Raw genomic sequence first — 13,505 nt, forward strand, 5'->3', positions numbered from 1 at the left:
GTCTTTTGTCGTACGCGCGAAGTACGTCAAAGGGGCTACGAAAGTTAATGAATGAATGAAAGACCTTTATTGTACGTTTGTGCTCTAACAAGCTAAGTACAGGTCATGGATTTTTTTTTTTTATTGAATGGAACAATACAAGACAAGGACGAAGTGGGGCTGAACTCAAGTTATACAACTTATTTTACAGCCCCACTTAACATTTAACATAAATACAATGGTCATACAAGTAGTGCGCTGAGAAACTAGACCCCATACATACAGTAATATATCTAAAGAGAAGTGTTATATGATCAAACAAAACAGAGTATACTATGTAACAAAAAAACGTCTAGTGCCACTTATGAAATCTTGAGTAAGTAACATAATTTTTCATTGTACTCAGAGGGTATCGCAAGCGATCCCCTGAGTACAAGATGGAGCCTGGCACTTTCTGAAAGGGCATCTAAATCAATCAAATGACCGATTAAATCAGAGAGATTGTTAAGAAAATCAGCTCTTAACTGAGTAAACAAAGGGCAGTGTAATATAAAATGAGAAATGGATTCGCAGGGATACCCACAAATACATGAAGGGCTAAGAATCAAAGCACGATTAAAAAGACTATAGTTAAGATTGCAGGTACCGATGCGTAACCTGGTAAGAAGGGCGCAGGTGTACCTTTGGCCACAAGAGTACCACGGGGGACGAAAGGGGCGTACTAATTTAGTGAGATGGTTTTTAAAAGGTACATAATGTAAGTAGCGAATATCAAAGTCAAGATCATTCCAATAATTTAAACAGTACGGGATAAAGGATTTACAATGTCTATTAGTAAAAGGCCTACTGAGTCTAAAGTTTAATTTGTTTCTTAGGTTGTATACAGTAGTATTAAAAATTTCTGGGGGCAGTAATTCAGTCAGGTATGTCCGTGTTAAGCCGTGAACAATCTTATAAAATAATGATAATCTATGTACATGGCGTCTGCTCGAAAGAGTCTCCCAACCCAATTCCTGACATATATTAGAATAGGAGGAACCTTTAATGGCTCCGGATACAACAATTGAACAATGGTATTGGATTCTCTCGACAGATGAAGACTGTTCAGCAGTACAACCATGCCATATTGCGTCCGCATATTCAAGACATGGACGTAAAAATGTTTTATAAATAATTTCAAGAACTTGTCGGGAAAGTTTAAATTTAAGTCCTCTAAACACATTGACTGATTTAGAGATTTGATGATGGATGAACAGGGAAAAGAATACAGCAATGACACTTACATACTATATATACTAATGTGATCTACTATTTACAGGTTCAGCTTCTTCTCGCTTCTTGACGCAGTTTATAAAGATGTACGAACATATTGAGCTAATGATACATGGTTTGTCAAGTTTCATGAGGAATTCGAATTTTTCCATTCTATCTAAATTTCCAAAGCTTGGTAACTTATCTATTACACAAGTATAGAGGGAATCCCTCTCATTTCTATATAATGTGCAGTCAACTACAAAATGGCATTCATCTTCAATATTATCTAGGTTACAAAATTGGCAGATCCCTTGCTGTAGAAGAATGCGGTTGTGTCTGCCTTTTTCTATGTGCAGTTTGTGCGAACTTATCCGGAGTTTTGTGACGGCTGTTCTATGTCGAATATTTGTAATTCTCAGATATTTTTCCTCGTGGTAAGTATTTTTTTAGTAATCTGTATGTTCGTAATTTGTTGTTGTTACGAATGTGCGACTGCATTGTGGTAAGGCCACAGCAAGTAAATTTTATGGATGACATCCTCCTCAGACTCCGAAACTAATGCGAGCGGGCGAAAAAAAAACAAGGCGGGCCGAAAAAAACAAGGTTCCTACATTTTAAAATTTTGACTCAATCATTGTTCAAATGGTTTTTATTCAGTGGGAACATCACATATACACAGCCAGCATCACATATCACTGCATCAAAGTAAGAAAAAAACATTAAATCAAAGCTTTTTTCTTGTCTCCTCTCTTCATAGCTATCTGCCATCCACCTTCCGGCATGGCAACAGAAATCTTTGCCCATTTCGGCATGTTGACCACTGTCAGAAGGCAACAAAATTTCTTGTGTTTTTTTTTCAAAATCAGGCGAAAATTAGTGCGCGCGCGGATGTCATCCATAAAATTTACTTGCTGTGGCCTAACCCTGAAGGAATGACTTAATCTCTCAATTTCAATCATGTTGGAAATCCCATCTTTAATACACGTAATCTTGTTTCCGTAAGAGGATTACCTCGTATGATCCTGTCATAATCCGGTTCACGGTTAAAATTCTGTATGCGTGAAGTAAAAGAAAGTAAACAGTACTTGACACAGGTTCAGACGTATTTTGCTTATATTGTCAGGGTAGCAGAAACATTAACATTTCAGACGTTGCACATGTTTATAATGCCATATGGCTATGATATTAGGCTGATCCATATGGATTTCCAGCTTATATACAGCTCTGCTGTCTTTTAAGATTGTCGTTGCCATTATAGGCTGCAAAATAGTCAAGTTCTTCTAAAGCAGGTCTCAGTTTGTCAGACCCTTTTTGTAAGGCCAAACCAAGTAAATTTTATGGATGACGTCCTTTAGAGACCCTAAGTCTAATGCGAGAGGGCGAAAAAAAACAAGAAGGGCCCTAAAAAACAAGATGCCTAGATTAGAAATATACTAAGAGACGACAAATTTTAGGACACAAATTGAATAAGGTGACACAGTGAAACAAGCAAGAAGTCTTTTATTCCTCATCAAAACAGCAATTAATTAGGTGGAACAGCACTTGTCGTCCTGTGCTTTGGGGAGATAGATTGAGCGGTCAGCAAGTTTCTTCAAATGTGGCAGCATGTACCAAACTGAATTCCTAATGGAAGTCTTGCTTGATGCTTCATAAGCTTTGGTCCGTACAAACCTATTTGCCGGACTGTCGTGACTCTTTGGTCATTGTTACAGGAAGCGGAATTTCTTTGGGTTTTTTTCTAGGAACAGGCCAAAATCAATGCGCGCGCGGACGTCATCCATAAAATTTACTTGGTGTGGCCTAACTAATGATAACAATTATCATTTGGTCATATTCTAGTTTCTTTAATACGTAACAGTTAATGTTCATTATCTTCAATTTGACTCGTATCAACATTCATGCAAGATAACTGCATTACACCTTTGTCATATTTGGGATCAAAGTCACAAAGATCGCACGTACGTTACAACATGATATAGATGTTTAAGTCGCCAATTATATAGAACTTGATATTCCAAAGGCTAAAACACAGAGATACAGAAACTCACCAATACCCTACCTTACTCGATTGTTGAACCAGCATGACTTTTAATCTGTACTTTATTTTTAATGCATTGTCAATGAGCGAATATTTTCTTACTGTCACGACCAATTCTTTGTATATATGACGCTCCTCTTTTATTGATTATTGTACTATATTTCAATCATGTACTGTATTGTGCTATTGCACTACCTTTTAACCCTATATCGCCAACCATTATATTGTACTTTTATGTAATATTGATCTTAATTCAGTGTACTCCACTGCGATATCAATAAAGCCAATCTGAATCTGAATCTGATACTATTGCATTAAATCATTATACACTATTGCATTAAATCATTATACACTATTGCATTATAAATCGACCAAATCAAGAGCTATATAGGAGCGATAGTTTTTCTTGTTTTCAATTTTACCCGCACACTGCATGCATTTCACTCACACTAGCTTTTTCCTGCTTGATGTTCTAACACTTCCTAATATGGTGCTTCTCATAGTGTTATTGTAACGAGTGTGCTCAGTGCAAAGACACAAAGACCACTCCAGGGCACAGAACTAACGCTTAATGTAGCAGTATCTCTTCTCCTTAAGTCAGAAACATCACACAGCTTAGGTGTAAAGTACCTTTCCCAAAGGCACAAGACCTGTGACATGACAGGATTCGAACCCGGGACCTTTTGGTTCTGAGATGAATACTCTGTCGTTACGCCAACACCGGTAACTGTTGCCCCGTATCAATCATACTAATCTTCTCCCTCATTCCCCGGCGTTGTGATATCCCTAATGACATGACACCGTTATCGTTACAGTAAAGTAATGACCAGACAGACTTGAAAGACGTCTTGTACCATTAGGCCACACTGACTTAATTTTATGGATGACATCCAAGCGCGCATTGATTTTCGCCTGTTCTCTTATTAAAAAAAGATCACGTCCTCCGAGGCTCTGGCCTGGCTCTAGGCCTGGGTATAGTAGTCCATGGTAGCTAGCGACAATACGAAGCCAGGCAACCGAAGCTCCACGACTCAAGAAATCAGTACATACGCACAGTGCCGATTCATAAATTCCGCAAAAAGCCAGCATGTCGGCTTGTCGTATACGTCGCTATGTACTGCCGTAAATTCACAATACCAGCTTTGTATTCCTGTGATTTAGTATCACTTTTATTTTTGGCCGGATTTTTTTTATTCGCCCGCGCGCACTAGTTTGGGGGTCTTCAGAGGATGTCATCCATGAAACAAGAATTCCGAGACTTCATACCTCCATGAAATATGGGCTTGATATGTAAATGTAAATTTCCTCTTTAATTATGCAAATTACCTCCGCATTAACATGATATATGCATCGTGATGTATGTTAACTTTTGATTAACTTACAGATGTCCAAAGTATGACATTCCCATTATTCACCATTAAGAAATCATAGAATTTTTGCATAAATTATGCAAATTAGATCATCATTTGCATAATTAGTATCTGTTGATGTTCTGCCTGCCATAGGTTACATACATTACATGTATGAAAGTAGAATAAAGTAAAACACTAATCATAGAATTTCCTCATTAATTATGCAAATAAAGTCCTCATTTGCATAATTTGCATTTGATCATGTACATCTCTCTCTTAGCTACCTACACACCAAAAATTATGAAAATATGTTGTTCCTATCTGGACTTATTGGCTTTTAAACATTTCGCCAGAAAGTGCCCTGCAGTTCCAAAACAAGCTGCTAGGGGGCCCAAACTCACACCACTTATTCCTGACAGGAAAAGCAATCTGTCACCAAAACATCAAGACCATAGCATGTTCAGGACAAAAGATACAAAAACCGGAAGTTCTGCTGCAGTACCAAGGTCATCCACCAGGAGGCCCATATTTGACCTTGACGTTTGTCTTCCTAAGACTAACCAACATACCAAATATCATCATAATCCATAAAGGCGTTCTGAAGTTATGCTGACCACAAAGTTGCGGAAACACAGACAGACAGACAGACAGACAGACACACAGACACACACACATACATACATACATACATACATACAGACAGATACGCCAAAAACAATACCTCCATTTTTCATGGAGGTAATTAAGGCGGTGTGGCCTAATAGCCAAGTCTCCAGGGCCTTGATGTGCCAAATGAGGTTAATGTATATGTAATTGGTGTCCCCATTTCTGATGACTGTCTCTATTACAATATCAGGAACGTCAAATGAGGGGATATTAGAGGTGTTTTAGTGTGCGTATGCTACAGGTTTTGCGTCTGACTGCTTTCCAATTGTCTTTGAAGTAGTACTTAACATCAGATATCTTTATAATTATGTATCTCGCTCTATCGATGTTATCAGATGTTTGTATTACTAGTCGTAATGTTTCCTTACAATTTGATTTCTTTTTATGTTCATGATGACAGCTTTTACCTTCATTTTCTCTTCAAAGCCGCCGCTACATCAAAGAGTAACAGATGAAACAAGAATTCGGAGGGCTCATACCTCCATTAAACGAGTTTTTACCTCCATGAAAAATGGAGGTATTGTTTTTGGCGTGTCTGTCTGTATGTATGTATGTATGTGTGTGTGTCTGTCTGTCTGTCTGTCTGTGTTTCCGCAACTTTGTGGTCAGCATAACTTCAGAACGCCTTTATGGATTATGATGATATTTGGTATGTTAGTTAGTCTTAGGAAGACAAACGTCAAGGTCAAATATGGGCCTCCTGGTGGATGACCTTGGTACTGCAGCAGAACTTCCGGTTTTTGTATCTTTTGTCCTGAACATGCTATGGTCTTGATGTTTTGGTGACAGATTGCTTTTCCTGTCAGGAATAAGTGGTGTGAGTTTGGTCCCCCTAGCAGCTTGTTTTGGAACTGCAGGGCACTTTCTGGCGAAATGTTTAAAAGCCAATAAGTCCAGATAGGAACAACATATTTTCATAATTTTTGGTGTGTAGGTAGCTGAGAGAGAGATGTACATGATTAAATGCAAATTATGCAAATGAGGACTTTATTTGCATAATTAATGAGGAAATTCTATGATTACAGTGTTTTACATTATACTACTTTCATACATGTAATGTATGTAACCTATGGCAGGCAGAACATCAACAGATACTAATTATGCAAATTATGACCTAATTTGCATAATTTATGCAAAAATTCTATGATTTCTTAATGGTGAATAATGGGAATGTCATACTTTGGACATCTGTAAGTTAATCAAAAGTTAACATACATCACGATGCATATATCATGTAAATGCGGAGGTAATTTGCATAATTAAAGAGGAAATTTACATTTACATATCAAGCCCATATTTCATGGAGGTATGAAATCTCGGAATTCTTGTTGTGAATGTTTTACACAGTACACTACAGTACAGAAGAAAATAACACAGGCTTTTGTTTTCAAACACACAGCTAATACAGTAGCACCTTTGACCTGAAATAGGTCAGCCTATTCCAGAGGGAGAACCTCATTAATCAAACCGGCGCGCTGACCGCTGGTGTTTTGTTGCATAACCGGCACTTCTGTTTTCCCTGCCTTACAAAACCGGAAGTTCTGCTGCAGTACCAAGGTCAGCCACCAGGAGGCCCATATTTGACCTTGACCTTTGGCTTCCTAAGACCTACCAGCATACCAAATATCATCACAATCCATAAAGGCGTTCTGAAGTTATGCTGACTACAAATGTGCGGAAACACACAAACACACACACACACACAGACGCGCCAAAAACAATACCTCCATTTTTCATGGAGGTAATCACCAAATAACCCACTATCTTCTACACCTTCGAAGCCTTCACCCTTTAGTCAAGACGTCCCCACGTTACAGGTTATGAAAGTAGGAGCTGTATAGAAGCCTGGTGACGTACGAAGTTCCCAGACACAACACCCCAGAGTGTATAATGCATTTTATCTGCACCATTATCTGAAATTAAGTCAGCACCAGGAGATCTAAAGTGTTGGTCTGACAGCCGTAATCCCTCTGTAGACGAGACGAGCGTCTGGCTCCTGGCGTGCGGAAAATTGATGTTTAGAGGGTGAACTTGTAAGGTGGCCAAAAAAGACTTTGTAGTAACGAGGTGGGGTCAACAACATACAATACATGGTAGAAGTACGGGAAGGCACAACCGCATTCCTCTCCAGAATAGACTCTGTCAATACTGTAACATGAATAGAATAGAAGATGAACAACACTTTATTTTAGACTGTACTTTTATATTCTAATGAAAAATCTGTCCCTTTTAATCATATCAAAGAGAAGTTCCCATACTTTGAACACCTAAATGCAAACGATAAATTTATATTTTTGATGCGTCTAGACAAACCCTGTATCACAAACATGATCGATCTGTTCCCACATTTTCCATTGTACAAAAAAGCGAGAAAAAGTTGACCACTCTGTATTAGCTCAGTAAATAGAACACTTTGTATCCTTGTATGTTCCTTATGTATGTCTAAGTCAAGTAGTGTATCTTTTGTCTCCACTTTTCTACATACGGTTGTTATGTGTCTGTTAAGTCTTGACCCGCACCTAGCCCGTCGTGGCATGAATGTACAATAAAGGTAATTCATATAATCCGACCCGAGGTCGTCTAGCACCTTTTGGCTGGGGTTGAGTCAAAGTTGCACTTTCTCCGTTCAGTTCTTTGAACTTCTGTACGCAGCCCTCTTCTTTTTCTGTGCGTAATGGACTATATAAACATATAGCTACTGTGGCATGAAATTACAGTGTAGAAATAAAAGGACACGTAACGTCTACTAGTACTAACATAATTCCACCAGGTCACATTTATCCGCCACCATGAAAAAAATGCATTGTTCAGTGCACACATTTTATCAGAGAGGCGGATATATGTATCATGGCCGAGAAATATGAATGGAGATTACATAATACAGAATGATCCCCTTGAGAAATGATATGTTAGAGACATCTGAATTCCAACAACACCCTTACTTCCTTACTGCTGCAGTAGACGGCCGTAGCGTTGAAGCTGTAGTTGCATTACCTTAGATCACTACCAAAAATGGTCCAAATATCTAGCCCTGTGGTACCCCCAAACTTCACTCGGTGGAAATCAGAGGTTACTCCACTGACAACAGTAAAATGTGGCCTGCATGGAAACTTCCTTACTGCTGCAGTAGACGGCCGTACCGTTCGCATACGTTGAATCTATAGTTGCATTACCTTAGATCACTACCAAAACTGGTCCAAATATCTAGCCCTGTGGTACCCCTAAACTTCACTCGGTGGAATTCAGAAGTTACTCCACTAACAACAGTAAAATATGGCCTGCATGGAAGCTTTTAGCCTGTATACCATACCTACACACCTACACGTATGAACCCTCCTAAGGCCAAGGATCGAAAATTCCAACTTATCGACCGCTTTTGACAAATCAATAACAATTTCCCCCTATTAATTTTCCAGCATTCATGGCGTCAACTCGAATCACTATAATTGGTTGTGTTCTTTGATACACAGTTGGCCCCCAACCTCTAGAATATATTTGACTCTTGGATTTGTTCAAAACCCTTGGAAATATTTGCTGTATTTGTCTAGGACTGCTAAACTTAACGCTGTGTAGTTGCCCGGACACGTTGACAGAACGACTACTAATTCAACGTGCATTTCTCGTAGTTATGTTTACCGAAAGAAAACATACTGTTTTTACTCAGTTTCTTCCTCCTCTTCTGTTCCAAAACACTAACATCTGACCTGGCCAATGACATGATTTGTTGACGTCTGTCATCATGGTGACTGGTGTTGGGTTACATAATGTTGAAATTTCATGGTCTACTCTACTCCTGTCACCATATACTCGTAGTACATGTATGTGAATGTGCTAAAGTAAAAATTAACAGGACAGACCACAGTCTGAGGGCAGAACATGTCTGAAGGTAAACATTATGCATCAATTCTCTTCGCAAATGTTACTTCTCTAGTTTCACCTTTATTTGATCAGCACGTTTTCAAGACCTGGATTATGTCCAAAATGTGTCTTACTTTGATATTTCTTGGCTAAGAGACAGAGAACCGCCGTGAAATAACTAGCGTGACAGGCTGAATAAAAATTCTAAACGGGAACTATGCGGCTCCAGGTGTCTTACTGAGGGACAACTGCCTGTGCAAGGTGTCGGTTAGCTTGTACCCTGGAATCCAGAACTCGTTTTCCCGGCCGCAAGAGCCCTTCGCCCGCTGGTGTAAATTACCGCTACGGGGGAGTCTAGCCCGGGGGGGGGGGGTTTGGCTGGCCCGGACAAACCCCTCGGGCTCAACTCACCCGTAGCGGTAATTTAGATAGGCGGGGGAAGGGCTCTTGGCTGCCGAAGGAAAACGGCTAACGGCCCGATACTAGTTTGGCATCCAGGGTAGTTAGCTTGAGGAATGAATCCCCTCTACCATATGCTGTGACAGAATTTATCACGGCGTCCAACAACGTAACACTTTTCCTGGTATTTACATGTTCCAGCGAAATTTGGAAAGTTCGAAAAGTTTCGTTTTTCCATAGAGGTAAGTGCATGTTCATAAAAACCTGCCTGTATAAAATACAGAGATAATCATCATTTCATATTTAGACATTCTACAGCATATATCCACGTAGACGAGTCTGATGTATAAGGTGATCAACTAGGATTTGTTTACGATCCCCTTACCTATGCCAGAACCTCCTTTCATTGGATGTCCAAACTTATTACTCCTCTCTCAAGATAATCCCTTTTTCAATAAAACTGATCCTGATTTAAATCCCAGAAAGCAACTAAATAAGGAGATAAGCTTCACGATTCAAGGACAACCCATCATGGATTGGTCACAAATCTTGTGTACGGTTGATTCTACATGATGTTTCTGTTATGTACTGCTAAAACTTTTCTGAACTCAATTTCAAAACGATTGTGTTCGAGAAGCGGAAGCGCGCCTCTCGGTGGAATAAACATTTTATCTCAAATTGTACCCTCTATATCAATTCAATTCAATTCTTTATTTCATACCAACGTTGCAGACATACAAAAATATGTGTTGCCTGAATGGAATTGGTATTTACAGCAATAACAGCAAGATAAGTACATAACAAATATTACACATATATACATACTATTAAAATATATACATTAAATCAACAGGGCATCCCAGATATGACACGTTTACACAGTCTGGTTGTATAGTCTGATAGACTGATGTAGGAACGAGTTCTGGAGTCTTTTTGTTCTGGCTGGGGGGATGGATATAGTGTCCTTGTTCCTAAGAGAGCGTCCAGTGGCGTTAGCTCTAGAGACAGGGACGAGGTCATGTAGCAATGAACGAAATGAACGAAATGAACTCTTTGACGTAGCCTCCAAATTCTACCCAAACGTTCACACATATACAAATGAGAAGAAAACTACTCTCCTCTTAACATCCCAAAACCCACAAATTACAGAAAAAGTGGGATCCTTTGTCTTCCTCTGTCTTCAAAAAAGAAGTCAAACCCAGTAGTTTTTACTAGTAGTTTCTTAGTAGTTAGTAGTTCTATGAGTACTAATTATCTGTTTTTATACCAAATGTTTCTTCTGTTCATGCAATTAGCCCTTGGGCATGAATTTGCAATAAAACTTAATTGAAATATTTTTATTGCTGTAGACATGTAATTGTACAGGGCCACTGTGTCCTGTCAGATATATATATGTGTTTATTGAAAGAGATACCCTGCGGCCAACGGTTGAATTTTTAGCTTCTAAAAATTTCAAAATCAATATTCAATTTCATGGGTTAAGGTCAGCTAAAGGGATTTTGAAGTTATTTAGGAGTATATGATTTGGGATACTACGATCTGAAACTACGTAAATTCGCACATTGAGAATATGAAGAAAAGAAATGGGAGAATTCAGACTTAATTCACGTTGCATGCATATGTGAAAGGAAAGTGATCCACAAATATCTCAAAAAAATCTCATTAAATGCCCCATGCATGGGGAAATCTATTTATTTCTGTACTTAAATCGCCTCATTGATTGGGTGCATGGTTGAAGAGTGCGTGGTCCCTTAGCGGCTTGTTATGGTACTGCAGTGGAACTTCCCGTTTTGATATCTCATGATCTGGACATGCTATCTGAGAAGGTAGTAGACATTCGTCGGTCTTAAAAGACCATGAAGTACATCATTCTACATCCTATACTTATTCTTAGTTTCATTGGTTGGGTGCATGGTTGAAAGTTGGGTGCATTGTTAAAAGTTGGGTGCATGGTTGAAAGTGTGCGTTGCCCCTTAGCGGATTCTTATGGTACTGCAGTGGAACTTCCGGTTTTGATATCTAGACATGCTATTTGAGACGGTATGACATCGTAGAACTCTAGTTTTGACGTGGTTTTAGGCGTTTTATCGAGCTTTGTTTCTGAACTGGTATCTTCTTTTACGCCAGCGGTGGTGTATTGAATACTGCCTCGGAAATTTGATACTAATGATGCCAATTTGACCTGCATTGCAGCCACCGAAAGATATACATGCTTGGCGAGTTATCGTACATACCACACATGGTCAATTGCCATCTCCTGCAAACCCTTACACTTATGGGCAGATCGACCGTCTATTTGTCAAACAAAAGTCAAAAGTCAAAGTCAAAGTTTAGTGCACAACGATTGTCACGGGTACCATGTATGGCAAATAATAAAGTTACTAGTAATTTATGTTACTTCTTTGTTATTAATAAAAATAAATAAAAAATAAAAATAAAACAAGAAGCCATAGGTGACAATCCTCCGTGAAGTTTTATATATTTCAACAAAATCCCAAGTGTCAACGCCAGACCTACTGTGCAGACATTATAATTAGGCAACGGTTAATACAATGAGGGCGCGTCACAAGCATAAAACATACAAAGAGCTAAATCCATTACTGCTCCCAGGGCGTGTAAAGATACTGTGCTTCAAGTTCGAAGTTCATTTTAATTACACACACACAATCATTGCATTCACATAAAGATCGGACTATCATGGTCGTGTCTAGTAACAAAGATAGCCCCACCGTCTTACCGTGCCTGTACCTAATTAAGCGCGCCTGGAACAGGACAAATTCCAGCAACAGTTGCGGTAAGCACCGCGAGTGTTACTACCGCCGGCCAGATAACCCGGATATCTGCTTATAGTACATCTGCTACCAGACAACTGCCTAAACCTACGGCCTATTCCACAGGATTGTAAAAGTAGGGATGTTTCTAAAATATGCATTTACTTCAATATCAAAACAGCTACGGTAAAAATAAAAAGACGTGCATCATCCCGGACATAATGCCACACCACATGCGAAATTACACAGAAATGCGACGTACGGAAGAATGCGTTTTGGCTGCGAACATCTTCCAAAAAACTTGGCATCTCTTAACCATGGGCAAAAACATCTGGAACCACTTATAAAAACCACCCCGTATCTGCATGAAGTTCCACCCCCCCCACTGCTATTCCAAACAACGCGTTTTTCTGGACCATTCCAATTCGCCTCGCAATTGTAGGGGTGCGTCTGCAATATTACATTGACCGCGAAAGCAGCAACGGCAAAAATACACATTCGTGCATCAACACGGGCATGCCCGCAGACGGCGTATAAAATTGCGTGCCGATTACACAAAGAGAACCCAGTGTTTTGACTGCGAACATGAAAAATCAGTCGATCACAACACTCCGTCCGGAGGTCCTGACCTCCTTCACGGAGTAATAAAGTTACTAGTTGGTATGAGTCTATCATAATGCGAAATATATGGTCAACGGTTACTGTGTTTGACAGAGTGTTGTAAAGAACTGCTGGCTAGAAAATATTTTAACTCTACACGTACTTTCTACATTACGCAAAACTATACTTATGAAGGGTACAGTGAGCAGCTGTACCTATACAAAATATGTTCTATGGCTACTAAACAGAGTTTCGACTAAATTACTTGCCAGGAATGTTACAATTCTACATAAAATGCTACAGTACGCTACACTATATACATGTAGTTGGTAAAATATTCAATGACTCTACTTATACAGCTATTCTAAGATTTCTTTTTTTGCATGGCAGTATAAATGTATTGGCCTATATATACAGAAAATGTGTCGGGGCATGACATAAGTACATGGAACATGCCCCCAACAAATGTACGCGTCGCCTTAGGTCCTTGCAAGTACCCTCTCAGTGAGTGTAGATTACAACTGGCGCCTTGAAGTCTAGATTTTCTTCACCGAAGCTTTTTGGACAAGCACATCAAAGATATATTGT

General features: G+C 39.2%; 1 protein-coding gene across 1 annotated transcript in view; it reads right to left on the minus strand.

Annotated features, from left to right (window-relative positions):
- The window catches only part of LOC109480056 (neuropeptide FF receptor 2-like), a 35,139-nt gene that overhangs the window by 2,500 nt on the left and 19,134 nt on the right, over positions 1-13,505 (minus strand). The gene's annotated exons all lie outside the window — the stretch shown is intronic.

Source organism: Branchiostoma belcheri, unplaced genomic scaffold (genome assembly GCF_001625305.1).
Source record: "Branchiostoma belcheri isolate BF01 breed outbred unplaced genomic scaffold, Haploidv18h27 scaffold5, whole genome shotgun sequence".
NCBI classification, from domain to species: Eukaryota; Metazoa; Chordata; class Leptocardii; order Amphioxiformes; family Branchiostomatidae; genus Branchiostoma; species Branchiostoma belcheri.